Source organism: Falco peregrinus, chromosome 4 (genome assembly GCF_023634155.1).
Source record: "Falco peregrinus isolate bFalPer1 chromosome 4, bFalPer1.pri, whole genome shotgun sequence".
NCBI classification, from domain to species: Eukaryota; Metazoa; Chordata; class Aves; order Falconiformes; family Falconidae; genus Falco; species Falco peregrinus.
In genome coordinates this window covers 44,405,732-44,421,348 of record NC_073724.1, presented here as the reverse complement: position 1 = coordinate 44,421,348, position 15,617 = coordinate 44,405,732, and positions in this window count along the sequence as shown.

Below are 15,617 nucleotides of genomic sequence, written 5' to 3'. Positions count from 1 at the left end.
TCTGATCTACACTTTGTGAGGATCAAAACCATATAGCCCCTAGTCATGTTGTATACAACTAAAGAAACTTTATGAAGATATATATTGCAGAGCCCTCCTGAGATGAGCAAATAACAGTGTTTAGAAAGAACCATAATGAAATATATAATAAACACATTTGAGACGGGGTAAGATCAATGACATGCTCAACAGTAAAACTAATGTCACAGAAGGTTGCAAGAGCTCCAGGTAAATGTCATGGGGCAGGATGCCAAGAGCTGTGAGATTTTTAGCTGAAGAAACTAAGTTACAGTAACATCAAGGAAAAAACAAAACAAAACAAAAACCCAAAAATATTAAAGGAGACAGAGCTACACTATACAGGAGCTGTTACATTACTGATCTGTCTGAAGTACAGTGCAAAGACATATTTGCTTGTAGTTGTTGTTTCCACTTCTGGTTTTACTTATACTGGGAAACAGCTCCATCAAAGTCACTGGAATCACATATGTGCAAATACTGATTTCTCTGAGTCCAAAGTTGCATAAGATTTGGTTTAATGACAATCTTTCAAAGTTGGCTTTTAAAACTCATCCTTCCTGATGATAGCTGAGATTTCAGATGTGGTGGTTACATCCAGACCTCAAAGTGTTAAGTTTCTAGTATGAGACTAGCTATATTAAGAATGAAACTTCCTTTACCCATCATCACAGCAAGTGCATCAGGATATTGCTGCTACAACAACAAAGGTTCATGTATTTTAATGTATAAAAAGAAACACTTCCTGATCAACAAGCTCTACCCATTGTGTTTCGGGTCTAATTTTTAAGTCATAATGAATATGGAGACATGCAGTAGGCACAACTGCATTCAATAAAGGGAACAATGGATAATGACAAGCTCTGACAATGACCCTGACAAACCTTGCTGCTGTGGGTTTCTTATCACCCCCATCTGGTTGGCCCACCCTTCTGCTGGAGATTGCCCCCCAGCGTGGAGGTGCCAGAAGCCATGCCTCTGTGTGACTCAGTAGCTTGCCTGCTCCAGTTCACAGCCTGCAACTGCAAACAGGCTGGTTTCCCAGGAAAGTGGGGTTATACGAAGGCTGTGAAGCAAAGCATGGTCTGACATTCCCTTCTGCTGGCACCATTTTCAGAGCAGTAACCTCTGTCAGAGGAGTAGCAGCAAAACAACCAGAAGAGGCAAGAACCTCTTAAACCACCACAGCTGTTTTCTCGGGGAGCATGCGTCAGTCTTTAATATAGCCTTTGTGTCTTGTCATTATACTTTGGTTTCACTCTAGACCTGCTGAAAACCAGCAAAATCTTTGCAGCTGACTCCAGAGGGAGCAGAAGTCAGGTCTTCACTGTGGACCGCAGGAGAAAGGAGTCTAAAACTATTGACTTTGTGCTGTTTTCCCTGCCTTCTTTCCCACAGCTGAACAGAAGCACCTTTCATGCTTGCTTGTGATCTTAAAGTGAGTAGCAGTGACCATAGGAGCTTAGGCAAGTGAGCTTAGAAAGGCTTTGTGGTCAGCTTTTGAAAGTCTGGTGAGCACTCACTTCAGCGCAAACAGCAGCCAGCTGGTTCTGGGCTCTCCTAATCTGGTATTTGCAGTGCTCCTCACCGCCAGATGACATTTTAGGCCTTGGATGGTTTCACTCCTTTTGCTTGGTTTGGTTTCAAGTTTACGTATAAACAGCCACTACATGAGATGCCAACAAACTTTGACTCAATTCCTCATCAGAAAACAATTTTGTACTCCCACACCAATCCCACAAATGCTTCTGACTCTCTAATAAAGCAGCATTAAAAATGTGTTCCCTGTCAAGAGCTAGGGCTAAGATCTGGTCAGCACCAGAGGACCCCTTCTGAAACTAGAGGGTACAGAAAGACCCTGAACCACCGCTTCTTCAATGAAGTGCCCACTGTTGCTGCTATCTTCTCTTGAGACATCACCTCTTAGTAGCCTTATGGGGCACGTGAAACCTCAATGACATGCTACCATGAAACACCTGCCATTCTGCCTTTTCCAAACCCACAAATTAATTCTTACACTAAAGAACTAGTCAGAGACCTATGAGCATTACCACATACTTGATTGGTACAAATGTAATTATGGCTGAGGTAGAGCTGATCTAAAAATAAAGCTGTGACTTAAAACTACAGGAGATTTCATACCAGGAAATAACTGGTCCTGAGCACCTGGGACCAGTTCAGGCAGCTGATCATTTTCAGACCCTAGTAGCTACGATGGAGGGCTTGCTGTAGGGATACTGGAAGGAAGTCCAGACTCATTTCTCAGCTCCGTCAGGCAGACAGCCAAGTTGCTTAACCTCCTTGCCTCAGTTTCCCATCTAGACACAGCACACTGCTTTCTGCCTCTCACAGCTCCAGCCTTTACGTGGCCATGTAAAGGCAGATGTAAGCCTGCTCTGCTGGAGCTCAGTGCTGCCCGCAGCCTGTGCAGTCATGTCACTGTGGCATAGCTGGGGAGCTGTGACCTTTCTTAGGCTTCATTGTTTACAGCTCTTCTGGGTCTATTTCTCCTCATATGTTTATGCAGCATGTAGGACATGGCAACAAAAATTTCCATTGGGACTCTCCAGTTAACAATACCCTGCAAAACAATGTGTGCCCAAACAGGCCCAACAGGATGACCCTGTAGGGAGGTATTCGGAGGCTGAGGGACAGGGATGCCCAGTGTTTTATCCACCCAGCACAGCTGGCGAGAGGCTGGCCACAGCAGTGCTCCCGCACTATGGACGCTGCCTGATGCTGCCTGACGCAGGAGGGACCAGCCCTCTGCCACACCAGGGAGTTACTTCAGCTGAAAAAAAAACAAACCGGAATCTGCCTTTCAGAGTTTATCTGTGAGGCATCCTAAGGAAAGTTAAGACATAGAAGTGTCAGGTCACAGCTCAAGATGAAGTGTGTTGAAGCTACTAGAGAGCGAGGCAGATCTTCCTTGAGGACTACATGAATCCAGTTAGCAAAGACCTTCTGTCTGTTGCGCAAGGCAACCTGCTCATTTTGACGAAAACATGTTTTAGTCCTCCCACCCCTGCCCAAGGAACAGGTCCACCAGGAGATATGACAAGGGATAATTTTGAATGGGGAAAGCAGTGATGAGCTCCATTTGGCAAAGATGCAGCCCAGAGAAGGCATGCATCCATATCACAGGCTTCAGCCAGAGGTGTAGGATTTTCATTTTCTCTGCAGAAATTATAACCTTTCATACCAGTTTGAGCCAATCTGATTCTGATAGGTTTATTTTGCTCTGACTTCATCTGGCTTTGTCTGAGCAGCTCTAGCCCCAGCTCAAGAAAGTCAGTTTCTCCTCCTACCCCTTTGAATTTTCTTGCTGCAAAGAAGCAAGCCAGGCAAAAACAGCAGCTGGACTGGGAAAGGAGGAGTGGGGAACTGGAACTGGTTTCTCCTATGATGCACAGAAACCATGTGAATTACTTTAATAACCTGACTGGTTTACCTGATGGGAGGGGGAACACTGATTTTCTAAAACCTAGTGCTCACTTCAGCAGCACATATTACTGGTTGTGAACAGAGTCTGTGATTCTCAGAGATTCCAGGAGTATCAAGTCTTTGCCCTCCCCAGAGCCCCAATTCCCTGTTAACCCAGAGCAATGTCCCAGATACTTTCCCTGTCCCTGGAGGCGCAGCGCTGCAGCAGAAGTGGGGAGATGGGGCAGAAGATCAGCTGCTAAATCTCCTGTGTTTCTCCAGGAGAAGAGAGATGGAGGCATTCAGAGAATGCCACTGACAACAAACACCAGGAGCTTTCCAAGCTGTCTTTACACATATGACAGACAAACAAACAAGAAAGGCATTCAGACATTCCCTCCGTGTTTTACAGAGGACCTTAACACCAACACTAATAATTCCCAGAGGTTTTCACAGGGAAAAAAAAAGCATGAGTTTTGCCTATGATCTAAACATCAAACTGCAGATCAGGCTACATCTGTGCACCTCAATAGCTAAAGTCTTTCCGGCCCAGGAGGCTGAAAATCTCGCTCTGTCCAGATGTTTCCACATGACGCTATCAGTCGTTCACAGAGCTAGTCCCTTGAGAAGATGTCAAAATACTCAATAAAGTTTAGAGGTAGCAGAATTGCACCACAACCACACACCCCCCCACGCCAGGCAGCATTCCCAGCCCTGGCCGGGGAAGCACTCATACCAGCAGCTTAACACCTTGGGTTAGGAAACAAAGAAGAATAACAGTCTAAATTGAAACCGAAGGAAGCTAGGCAGAAAACAATTATCAAAACTGGAATTTGGCCAGGACTGCCTGGATGAATAGTCCTCCTCTCGCACTCACACATAAAAAAATGCCTTGAGATAGTTATGAATGATGAGCAGTGAAGATCTCAATTTTCCATCCCATCTGAAAGGCTGCGGAGTCCTATTAGGGCTTTGATGGGACAGAGTTTCATTAATGGTTGAGAGAAAGAGTGTCAACGACTTAATCACCAAACTGCTTCCTGCAGCACCCCTGGTCTCTGTGATGAAATCTCACCAATTATTGATTAGTCTCAGCCCTGTTGAGCATGCAAGATCAGATAAGGTCACAGCCTGAAGTGATTCATTGGTAACCTGGAAAAAAGGCTTCATGCAAGTAGCAACATTCATTAGCTACACTACTTAATGGAAAATATGCATTTTAGAGGGAAAGAAAAAACATTGCCAGGATTACTGTTCTATATCCAGTTACACATAGCTAAGCATGAATGAGCACTTACACAGTTTTAAAAATTTCAGAAAAAAAACCCACCCCAAACCATGCTAAAATCTCTGTCTCGGCTTGTATGGAAGATCTGAAAGATGTGTTCCACTAATACTATAGCACTAGAAGAGGGTCTCCATTTTTTTCTCAGACTCAAACAGTATTTAAGAAATTCATTTATCACAAGTACATGTAGTAAATTTCATCACATCACCCAGGTGTTTACATAAGAAGTATTTCTTTCAAAAGCATCACACACTAACACTGACTCATCCATCTACCAGTCCTTTTTCATTTGTGTGTTGTCTTCTTCCAGATTACAAACAACAAAGGACTGTGGTGTTGATTAGAAAATTCCCACTTAAAATTTTATTTCCCCCCAACACAATATTCACCAGCTATCATAATAAAAAAGATTGTCTCATTGAAAGTTATTTGGTGACAATCAAAACAAGTGAAACACAACAAAAAGTATGATGAACTGCATCAGCCAGCAGTAATATAACAGCATTTTAGTACAGTACAGCTTGTATGTATCCCAACGAGGAGATATGCTAAGAATGTTTACAAATACAGAGATGTGAATGCTCAGGGTGGAGCATTATTTGTATTTAGTGGCACACAGAGGAATTCTCCAGAGGTTACAGTTTTGCCGTGGCAGATGTCTTTCGCTGCATCACTGGGGAAAGACTCTCTTGAAACAGGTAATTTTCTCCATTATGTATCACTCCCAGTCTATGTTGGCCTGTCATCCCCAGGGCTGTACTTTTAATAATGAAGAGGCAGTGAAGCAGTCATATTGCTCTGCTGGAGTGATGGCACTTCCTAGTTTAAGGATGATTCCTTCGGATTAAGACAGAGTCCATCTTCTACCACAGCTGCAGCCCCTTTGTACTTCTGGAAGAACATAAAGGGTCTGTAAAGCTGACTACCTTGCTACCTGGAAATTCTTCTGCCATATAGGGTATCTAGCACAGTGCTAAACACACGTAGCATATCTGTGCCATTGTTTTTGCAATTGCAGAATAGCCCTATTTTCTCAGGAAAAGATGTGTGGACAAGGGAACCTGTATCTAGGCAACTTCTCAGAGCCTTTTTGCAGACCCCTGTTCCCCAGCTTTCTTCCAGGAGTTGAATTCCCTCTCTGGGCAAGTTGCATACACAGGAATATCATCCTTTCACTATTATCTTTCCTGCTGAGGCTCCATGGAGCTCTGGGGATGAATGTGAATCTCCTTGACTGTCAGCACCTCGAGCACCCTTTCTGCTGTCAGTGGCAAGGGAAACTGAACTGCTTGTTTTATCCAAGCTTCTTTCCACACTGTGATGGAGAAATCTACATCCTAAGGATGACCTCCATGGTCCATGGCAAGCTGGGAGTCTACTGAGTATCATGGTCTTTCCCTGTGCTGACTCATGAGCTGTCATACTGAACAGGGAGCATACTGTGGACAGCATCATACTTTGTTTCTTAGCAGGTTTAACTCATGAAGAGGCAAGAACTTCAACTGAAAAAAATATTAACTCTTTCTTTTCTTTGTTGTGTAAGTGATGTGAAAAAAATCTGAAGTAAAACTGAGTGAAGATTCCTTTATCTGAAGAGCTGAGCATGTCCTACCCGAGGCCATCAAGACTGTAATGGAGAAAAATAAAAATTAGCAATACATTTAGACTTCATCCACAGGGCCAGACCTTCAATAGGCATGGACTGGCCAAATTCAGTGAGAATAGGTTGACTCATCCATCTTGAGTATATAATGTAGAAGATGATAAAACCTTGCTTTAATTTTAGACCTCTGCATTCCTGTATATTTTGGTACCTCTGCACCCCTGAGACCCTACTCCCATTTGTAATGAAATCATTTATTTCCACAAACTTGGACTTGCTTCCTTCTTTTCTTTTTTGGGGGGAAAGGTGGTCCTCTCCCAGCTCAGCTAGCAAGCTCTAGGGTGCACCTGCAATCCCCTGCTCTGTCCCAAAGAGAACCTCCCACTCACTCAGGAGTCAGCAGAGGAGCAGAGGGCTCAGACTCCCTTGCTGGCTCAGCAGATGGCTATTTATGTGCCAATACCATATGTGGGAACATTTCAGCCCCAGCAAGCTGAAATTTCGGTGGACTCTGTGGGGTGAAGGCATGCTTCCTGTGAAAATCAATATGCTTTACAGCCCAGACAGAGTTGCAGTTTGTCAAACCAGCGAGTGCAGGCATAGCTGCTCACCAGCACCGTTCTTGTTCTCCTCTAATAATGGAGAAAGTTGAACCCAGATTCATGGAGTGCATCTTTGCTACAGCAATAATTACTAATGAGTGCCAACTTCTCCTTTAAAATGAACAGGAGAGCAGCAGAGAGGCACAAGTGAGCAGTGCTTTGCAAGAAACACTGCACAACAGTGCGAGGAGACAGGTTTCAGAGATGCACGGCCCCATAAAAGCAGAGGCGAGACACCCTCCCCTCTCCCTGCCATCCCACAGCCCCCACTTCTGCGGGGAGCTGGGAAAAGCCTTGCTGGGACTGGGGCCAGGAGAAGCCTACTGTCAGCCTCCCACGTACATTCAGGAGGGGAACCAAGAGGCCACTTTGCAGGGAGCGAGGCCAGGAGGAGGAGGAGGAGGGCAGCTGCCCATGGCGGGCAGTGGGCAGGGAGGCATCCCACTGCCCACTGCGGGAAGGATGCTTCTGCATGCTGCCGGGGCAGCTGTGTGGCCCGAAACACCCTCCCCCCGGGCCAGCCCCATGTGTCTCAGAGCCACGGCCGTAAACGGTGTTACCAGCAAAAGCCATTTCTGTAAGCCATAAAATGACCACATTAAATAGAAAGGAAGTTAAACCATTATTCCCGTTGCTCAAAGTATGGGCTGCCAACATCAAAAGGCCTGATAATTAAAAATACAGTAATGTTTCTCAAGTGCTTTCCACTCTTATTTCCTCTTTTGAGCTGTCCAATTGGTGTTTTATGACACATCATTTTATCAGCTTCTAAAAATACCTCCAAACTGGTTAGGAGCTGTCCCCCACATACAGGACACTGAATTGTTCTGATGGCTTTGAAAGCACAGAGCCTGCTTTGGCAAAGCCATGGGGCAGGGAGATGGGCTGGGTGTCCTGTTAATGTCCCACCAATGCTGCTTTGTTCATATGGCCAACATTAAGCATGTGAAACTTCCATGCAAGTTACAGTTGTAGACTGCGTCATCAAAATGGGATTTGAGGAAAAAACCTCAACAGAACAGAGACATAGGAAAAACACAGAAAGCAATTATCCAAGTTCTGGAAAATGCGTGTGTGCTCCTGGGAACAAAATTTGGCAGTATCCTCTTAACTTTCCTGGGATATAAGCACAAAAGCTAAGCTCTAGTAATAAATTACTTAACCGAGCTTTCAATTAATAATTGAACCAACCTATCTTGTATAATGATATGTAGTTCCAGAAACACAACATTTTTTAAAAAGAAAGCAAAAATCTGTGTAAAATTATGACTGTTATACAGCACGCTCACCTTCCACACAGCGCAACGAGTACACATCCTAGCCTCTACGCCCGACCATACAGAACAAATTCACCAGTCCATGTTGCAGCCTGTTGGGTCAGCTGCAGAGAGAAATGAAAAGCTAGAAGCACAAAAGACATTAGGCAGCATGTGTACCACAGCTACCCATCCTCCATGAAGACTTTCAGGTCACGCCCAAAACCTCAGCCTGTGGAGACCCCCTCCATCCCCAGGCTGGGACTGCAAGAGGAGGTGTTGGTGCCACCACAGCCCTCAGAAGTCCCCAGCCCTTTCCCTGAAGGGTGGCCGATTGATATTTGTTGGTATCATGACACATTTTTTCAGCAACCGAATTGGGAAAGATGCTGATAGTATCACCCATCACCACCTGATGACAACACTGAGTAAGAGACCCAGCCACTGCCCTGCGAGGCTGAGAGCAGCCTCTCCTCCATCAGGGCTGGCTTGCTTGGACACCTTCTCATTTACATCTCTCTCTGAGTCACCCGCCTTACCCCTAGTAGAGGCAGGGTGCTCACACCAGGCTGGAGGGCTGCCCTATCTGGGCCATCTACCTGGAAGCAAAGAGCCAGCAGGCTGGGCTGGGGACGAGTGAGCCCCTTCACCAGCCCCAGCCAAAGCTGGGGAGAAGGGAGGGGAGGCTGGGTCTGTTTTCTCCATGCTAGCTGATCTCCTCTTGATTTCTCCCACACGTGGCGTGCTTGCTCCAGCCGCAGCCTGCAAACGAGTGCGCGGTGACGGGGAGGTGAGTTTTCCGAGCGTGGGTGTTATATTCCCTCACACCTTCCTGAAAAAATATTATCAACAGGGAGCTTGCTAAGGGAGGCGTGGAGCCCGTGGGTAGCCTGCCGTGCTGCAGCTTGTATGCAGCCATACGGACAAGCACCGGCAGCAGCGCATGGAAGAGCAGGGTGTGAAAGAAAGACTGTTACTCTCTGAGTGGCAGTGTCCCAACAACACAAATTAAGGATTATAAATAAAAATTATGAAAGCCAAGAGAGGGAAATGTTTTAATAGGTTCAGGATTCATGTGGACATCCTAAATTTACCATGGTCTAAACCAATCCATTGGGTTGCACATCATTTACCAGTTCATATGATCTCTGAAAATTTGGGGGGAAAAAATGGATTTCATACCTGCACCACCTCACCTAATTCATATTTACAAAATTAAATACCAGGCTGATGTTCTGTCCATCTCTGCCTAGAAGATTAGCAATTATTCCACATTTTCAAGAAGCCGTATTACAAATAGCCAGTTCTAACTAATTGCTTTAATTATTCAACCCCTGATTTAAATGCGAGTTTTTCAGCATACTGCTGGTGACTTAAATAATTGTAATTATGTACAGGTCACGTTCCAGATATATAATCTTTATAAATGATAGACAGATGAGTAAGGATAGGAATCCAGATCACCAAATACAAGTTCATCCCCCAATTAAAGAACCGTGTGCATCCCAAATTTAAATGCTGCATAATAATTATTTCTATAAATAATAGTATCTAGAGAAGGAGCTGATGACAGAGCTGTATCCCAATAATTAGGAATGACTCCAACTTTGTTTACTATTCTCTAGAGATGCATGCCTATTGATTTTGTTTTTAAATTACCAAATCCAAACACCTCAGAGTATGCTTTCAAATATTCAAACTGTCTGATCAAATATCTGCTCCTCAGAAGTACCACCATCTCTCAGAGAAGTCATTTCCAGGGCTGAAGCAGTTTGTTGCCCCAATAAGAGAACCAAAACATCAGCCAACAGCACAATACATCAACAACATTTCTCAGAGCTCTTCTCTTAATTATTGGTTCACCAAAAGCCACTTCTGGCATATTTTAACTTGAGAAAGTAGTTACATATGCTCTATTTTTACGTGAAACATACAGTCCATAATTCATTAAGGTGCATTGAACTGATATTTAAAATCTGGTGAACTAATTCAAATGTTTTGCTATTTTGATCATGTTTTAATAAGGAAATAAGTGATCATGTTATGTTTGAGGTGACTGTCTGTTTTCCTTTAATAAATTTTGACCCCCTAGCCAATTGCAGTCATGTTTGGCAGAAGACAGGAGGTCTCAAATGAATTACATTCCTACTGAAAACGAGCAACTGGGTAGAGGAGAGGGCCCATGTCAGTATCCTCAGTGAAAGAGAAACCTTGTGAAGCTTGAATTAATCTGGAATTCACCAGGGAGAGACATAGGAAAACAGGCTTCATTTAAGTATTGCTAGGCTTTAAACTAGTATCCCACAGAGAAGCAATAGGAGACATAATTCTTTGATGGACATTTCTCTTCCCTTTGAATGGCTGCAATCTTTTCTCTGTCTCCTCCGTCTTCAATCCTTCCCCATGCAAGCTGTTCTGAAAATGCTGCCACTAAAGTCATCCCTGTGGTTTGTCACTTCAACACCTTTTCCCCCAAGGCTTTACATCACATTTGCCGCAGGCTTTCAGCCCTTACCAGAGACATGATTCATGACACTTGGTCCTTCCTACATACCTTCTTTTGTACCTTCTCAATGGTCCCACAACCCCCAATGCACTTCAGACCAGCATGACTCTGCTGCTTCTTCCACCTGAAAAATGCAAAGCAGCTGGTTATCCACTGGGTTTCTTCTGGAGGGCACAGAAAACATGTTTTAAATAATGGAGTTAGAGAGCAAGCTGGTACCCTGTACAAATTAATTCACTTCTCCTTCTGTAAACCTTGACTCAAAACCTGCCACTTAGGCATTACAAAGTACAAGATATTCTCGCACTCCCTTGCCTTCTTTAAACTAGATGGCAGGTCTTTGGAAAAGGAACGAATGGCTTTGCTTGTACAATACCTGACCTTAACTAAGAGCCTCACAGAGTCCCTGGGAGCAAAAGCAAGCATGAAGATTGAGACCCAGAGCATGAAAACAAACACAGATCGTAATTGGTAATTTGACCTTTGCAATTTATAAGGAAGATTAGGGTTAAGAGCTTAAAAAAGTTTGTTCTTGAATTTACTGTTTAGAAAAGATGTCAAAAAGATAATGGGGAAAGATTTACTGAAGACAAAATATGTGCAGGTCCCAAGTTCCACACTGCTAGGCACACATACTTAAATCACTTAAGATCATCACCTGCATGATTAGTATCCCAGATATCAGAAAACAGAATATATCTCCTATTCCACCACTACTGGGTATGGAGAGTACTCTCCATAATGAACATATGTAATATACTGTCCATATTGAAATACTGGAAACATGGGAAGCCAGTGACATTTAGTTAGGGAACACTGAAATCCAGAAGACTGCCACAGCAGGGAGAGGAGTGTGGAAGGTACTCTGCCACTCTTCCCACTGGGGCTTTTAGCATGAGGTCCCCAAGTCACTTACAGGCTTGGCACATTAGGGGAAAAAAAAAAAAAAAACCAAAAAAAAAACGGAAAAGGAGACATACATGATCTTCCTGAAATAAGATATATGATTCACTTTCTAGGGATAGATAGATGCACATTTTCCATGCCTGCTCACTCGTTCCTGGTAAGATTTGGCAAACCTAAGTAAGTATCAATAGCAGTGGCCATTTGCCAAATAGGTTCCCAAATGAAACTGCCTACTCACTAAATAGAGTTTGAATAGCCTTCAGACAGTCACGACTTTCAGTCACTATTGATCTCATTTGGACAGGAATGGGTCCATTTGGCATCTCCCTGAGAAGCCTTGGAGTCACCTAGCCTCACCACTTGTAGGCTTGGCAGCAGATGTAAGGCTGATCCTAGCAATTCTGCTCTTCAGGCAACACTGAAACAGCAACACAGGTTGCTCTCCCATCTCACCAAATATCCCCGCAAGACAGCTGGCTCAGACAGAGCCTAAATAGTGCTGAGAAACCACCCAGTAGAAGTAAATATTGCACTTTACCAAAGCAACAAGTAGTACTGTGAGCAGGAGAACAAATGATGCCTGGCTCCCATGACTTGTGTCAAAGGGTGCCTTATCACATCCCTAATAAGATACAAACTCTTATCTCAAGCCTAGTAAGGTGTGAGCTCTGATCAAAGGTTCTTGTTAATGGCATTTATTTCTTGTGTGGTTCTCTGAAAACAAATATATATGAGCTCATGTTTCTGCCTTTATCTCCACGGGGGCTCTAGCTCTGGTGTCTTATCTACTCTACTGCCTCTTATTTCTAAGATGCCTAAGAACTTTATTTCCCTCAGACCATGAGATCCTTCCTAGCTTTGGTTAAAGTTGACCAAAGGGTTTGAAAGTTGTTTGGGGGAAACAGGAAGCCAGAAGAAAAAAATGCCTGAAGTGACTCCGTGACTCTCATTTCCTTAAGCTAAATTCAAGCTAAAACACATCCTTGCAGAGAAAGCATGAACCTGCATAACAAATACTTGATAAACAAACATTTTCTTTAGGGACATGTTCCTTTCAAGGGAAGAGGAGGGTATACATGCAGAGGTGGGAGAAGGAAATATCCCAGAAAAACCAAATCCCTTTAGGTGTTTTCAATATCTGTGAAAACAGCAAAAAGGAGTGAAGTGTGCTCATTTAAAAGCTCTTCACCTCTTCCTCTGTAGCTAAACTCTCCTTTGGACCGTGTAACAACACAGGATACAAAGACTTAAAGAAATAAGGGAAGCTTTTATTGTCAAAATGTCTGATGTGGGAAGCAGATGCATTATTTATATTTTATGGGACATTTTATACACAATCCTTAACCTTCTTTTTTTACAATAGGAGACACTGCTAATACTTAAATGCTGGCCCTTGTGAGTCAGAGTCCACCAAATCCCTTTTGGGAAGCATCTCCACAGCACTGCCCCAAACGTGTTTGGTGTTCGGGAGCTGCCGGCAACAAGCAGCAAAAGCTCAACCAGCCTGAGCAGGGCTGCAAGCTGCAAAAACATTGGGAAGGGACAGAAGGTCCAAGTGCAGGGAAAGGGTGTTTAAAGATCATTGCCAAACTTAAAACTCCAGCACACTCTGGGTGTGTGTTCCCAGAAATGCCAAGTTGCTGTGAGAGCACAGAAGGAATTTAAAGAAGGTGAGATCAAAATCCCTATCTTTTAAAATCTGTTCAATTTGTTTCCTGCATGGCCAAAGCACATGTTCTCTTGAGATAAGCACTCCACACAACAGTTTGTCCTGGGTTTATTTAGGAACATTAAAAGCAATACAGGTTCTGCTCAAAGGAACCCAATGGAAATCAGCAGAGCTCGGCCAAGCAGCACCTGAGAGCATATTGCTTCCAAAGTTCAGTCTCTGCATGTGGGCAGAGTTAAAGCTGTGATGTGGGTAGCAATCACTGAATGACATTGATAAAAAAGCAAATGAATGATTACCGTAAAGGTCACAGCAGAATATATATGCTCATTTAAAGACGTGTGGGCAAGTATCAGGCATTTTTATAAATCAGACATGTTAAGAAAAACAGTTTGTACTGAGACAAAGGAAAGAGATTGCACCGGGAAATAAAAAGAAATCATGTGGACAATTTTTTTCTCCCCTAATTGAAAGGTTTTTAATGCTGGGAAAAGGCACAAAAGCAACAAATTCCTATGGCTGCTTATCTGCCCAAGACCAGAGAGCAATCCACTTCACACCTGCGAGCAAGTAGTGACTCCAGAAATCTCAGTGCTGTTAGCAGCACCAGCTCCTCAGCTATGGAAACACTCATCTGTATGAATAAAAAAGGCACATCTGGCTGACAGAGGGGAATTCATGCTGCTGGGGAAAAAGCTACATGGAGATTTGTGTGGAAAGGAACTGCCTACAGTGCTCTCCCACAAGACGAAGCCTTTGCTTGATGTGTCCAGAGCTCCACCAAAACCCACTGTTTGTTAAAAAGACAATTTAAAATAAAAACATGTTAAAAAAAAAAAAAAAGCCACGAGCAAAAAGAACTCAAGGGTTTGATCAATCATGGCTAGTTTTTGCTTTGTTTTGAGTTGTTGTTTTTTTTCCAAAATACAATTCACAAAGTTTTTTTTTGTGACTGATGTTGTTCCTGTGGGGGGAAAAAACCCAGTGCCTAAGCTCCAGAAGATTGTCATGGGCTAAGAAAATTATTTCCCCCCTTGTTTTATGTCAGCCCAGCACAGGCTATCCCCCTCAGAGGATTCGCCAGCCAGTGACAACACAGAGGTGGTGGTTTCAGTGTCACCAAGCGTTGCAGAGTGCTTGCAGCATCTGAGCTTCGTGCAAGGCCAGAGGGCCACAGTTGCACAGGACAGGGTCATGTGGCCACACGAGTGGCCATGTCACATCCCGCAGGAATGTCTGTTTTGCTGGGGACATTGCTAGCAGTGCAAGGGGACCACAGTGCCCCAGGGTTTCTGCCACTAACAAAGCTTCACATGGGGTGAAGCAAGACTTATGGTTTGGCCCCAGTTTGACACTGGTCTGGGATATCAGCTTTCCTGATACCCTATAATCCAGTTCCCCCGAAAAGCTAAGTATTTCAAACTCCAAATATAGAATCTGCTTACCAGGGTTGATCAACACAACTAAGCTCACTTCTTGCTCTGCTAATAATATTCTTACGAACAGTATTATTTTCAAGATCCCTGGTATATGGCATATGTCACATGTTCTCCAGAAGTATTAGACATACCCCCACCTATCCCTTCCGTATTTCTCCCTCATTTGCTGTTATGACAAAGATATTCTTTAATGAATCTTAATGACTCATCTCAAATGTTTTTTTTTTTGCATTCTGATAAGCACTAGACAGGATGACTAATAGACTACATGCAACACCTAGACAACATGAGCAATTCAGTGTTTGCTCAAACCATATTAGATACTGATAACAGATATAGGCATTGCACCTGCTTCATTGTGGGGAGAAAAAAAAAATAGAAAGGAAAAAAAAAATAGAAAGGAAAATAAAAGAAAGAAAGAAAAGAAACCAGGACAGATAAAGCAACTGCTGCTTGTATTTGTATAAAGCAAATTTATCTTGTCAGTATTCCAAAGAACGTATGTTGTGGCTGTTATAAAGTTTCCCTCTCTTGTAAAAATGACTAATTTGACATTATGCCCCTGGGGAAGTAAAAGCAAAAAGACGGCCAACTTGGCTAGGATGGAGCAGTACTTCACAGAGAAGATGTCTATGAATCAAAGATAGTTTGCCAACTTTACCGATGTATGCACCAGTGGACACAGCACTGTATACATCCATTTACAGCTGAAGCTGGCATCGCCTTTCCTTTTCCTACTTCTGTGAGATTGCAGTTAAATTCCTTGAGGTAGAAAGGCCTCAATAGTCTTCCAACAGAAGAGCAGGCCAATAAAACGGGATATAGGTCTTGCATAGACATTATTTGAGTCAACATCACTCAACAGATGATTTTTTGCTCTGGATGCTTCAGGCTGAGAGCTTCAACA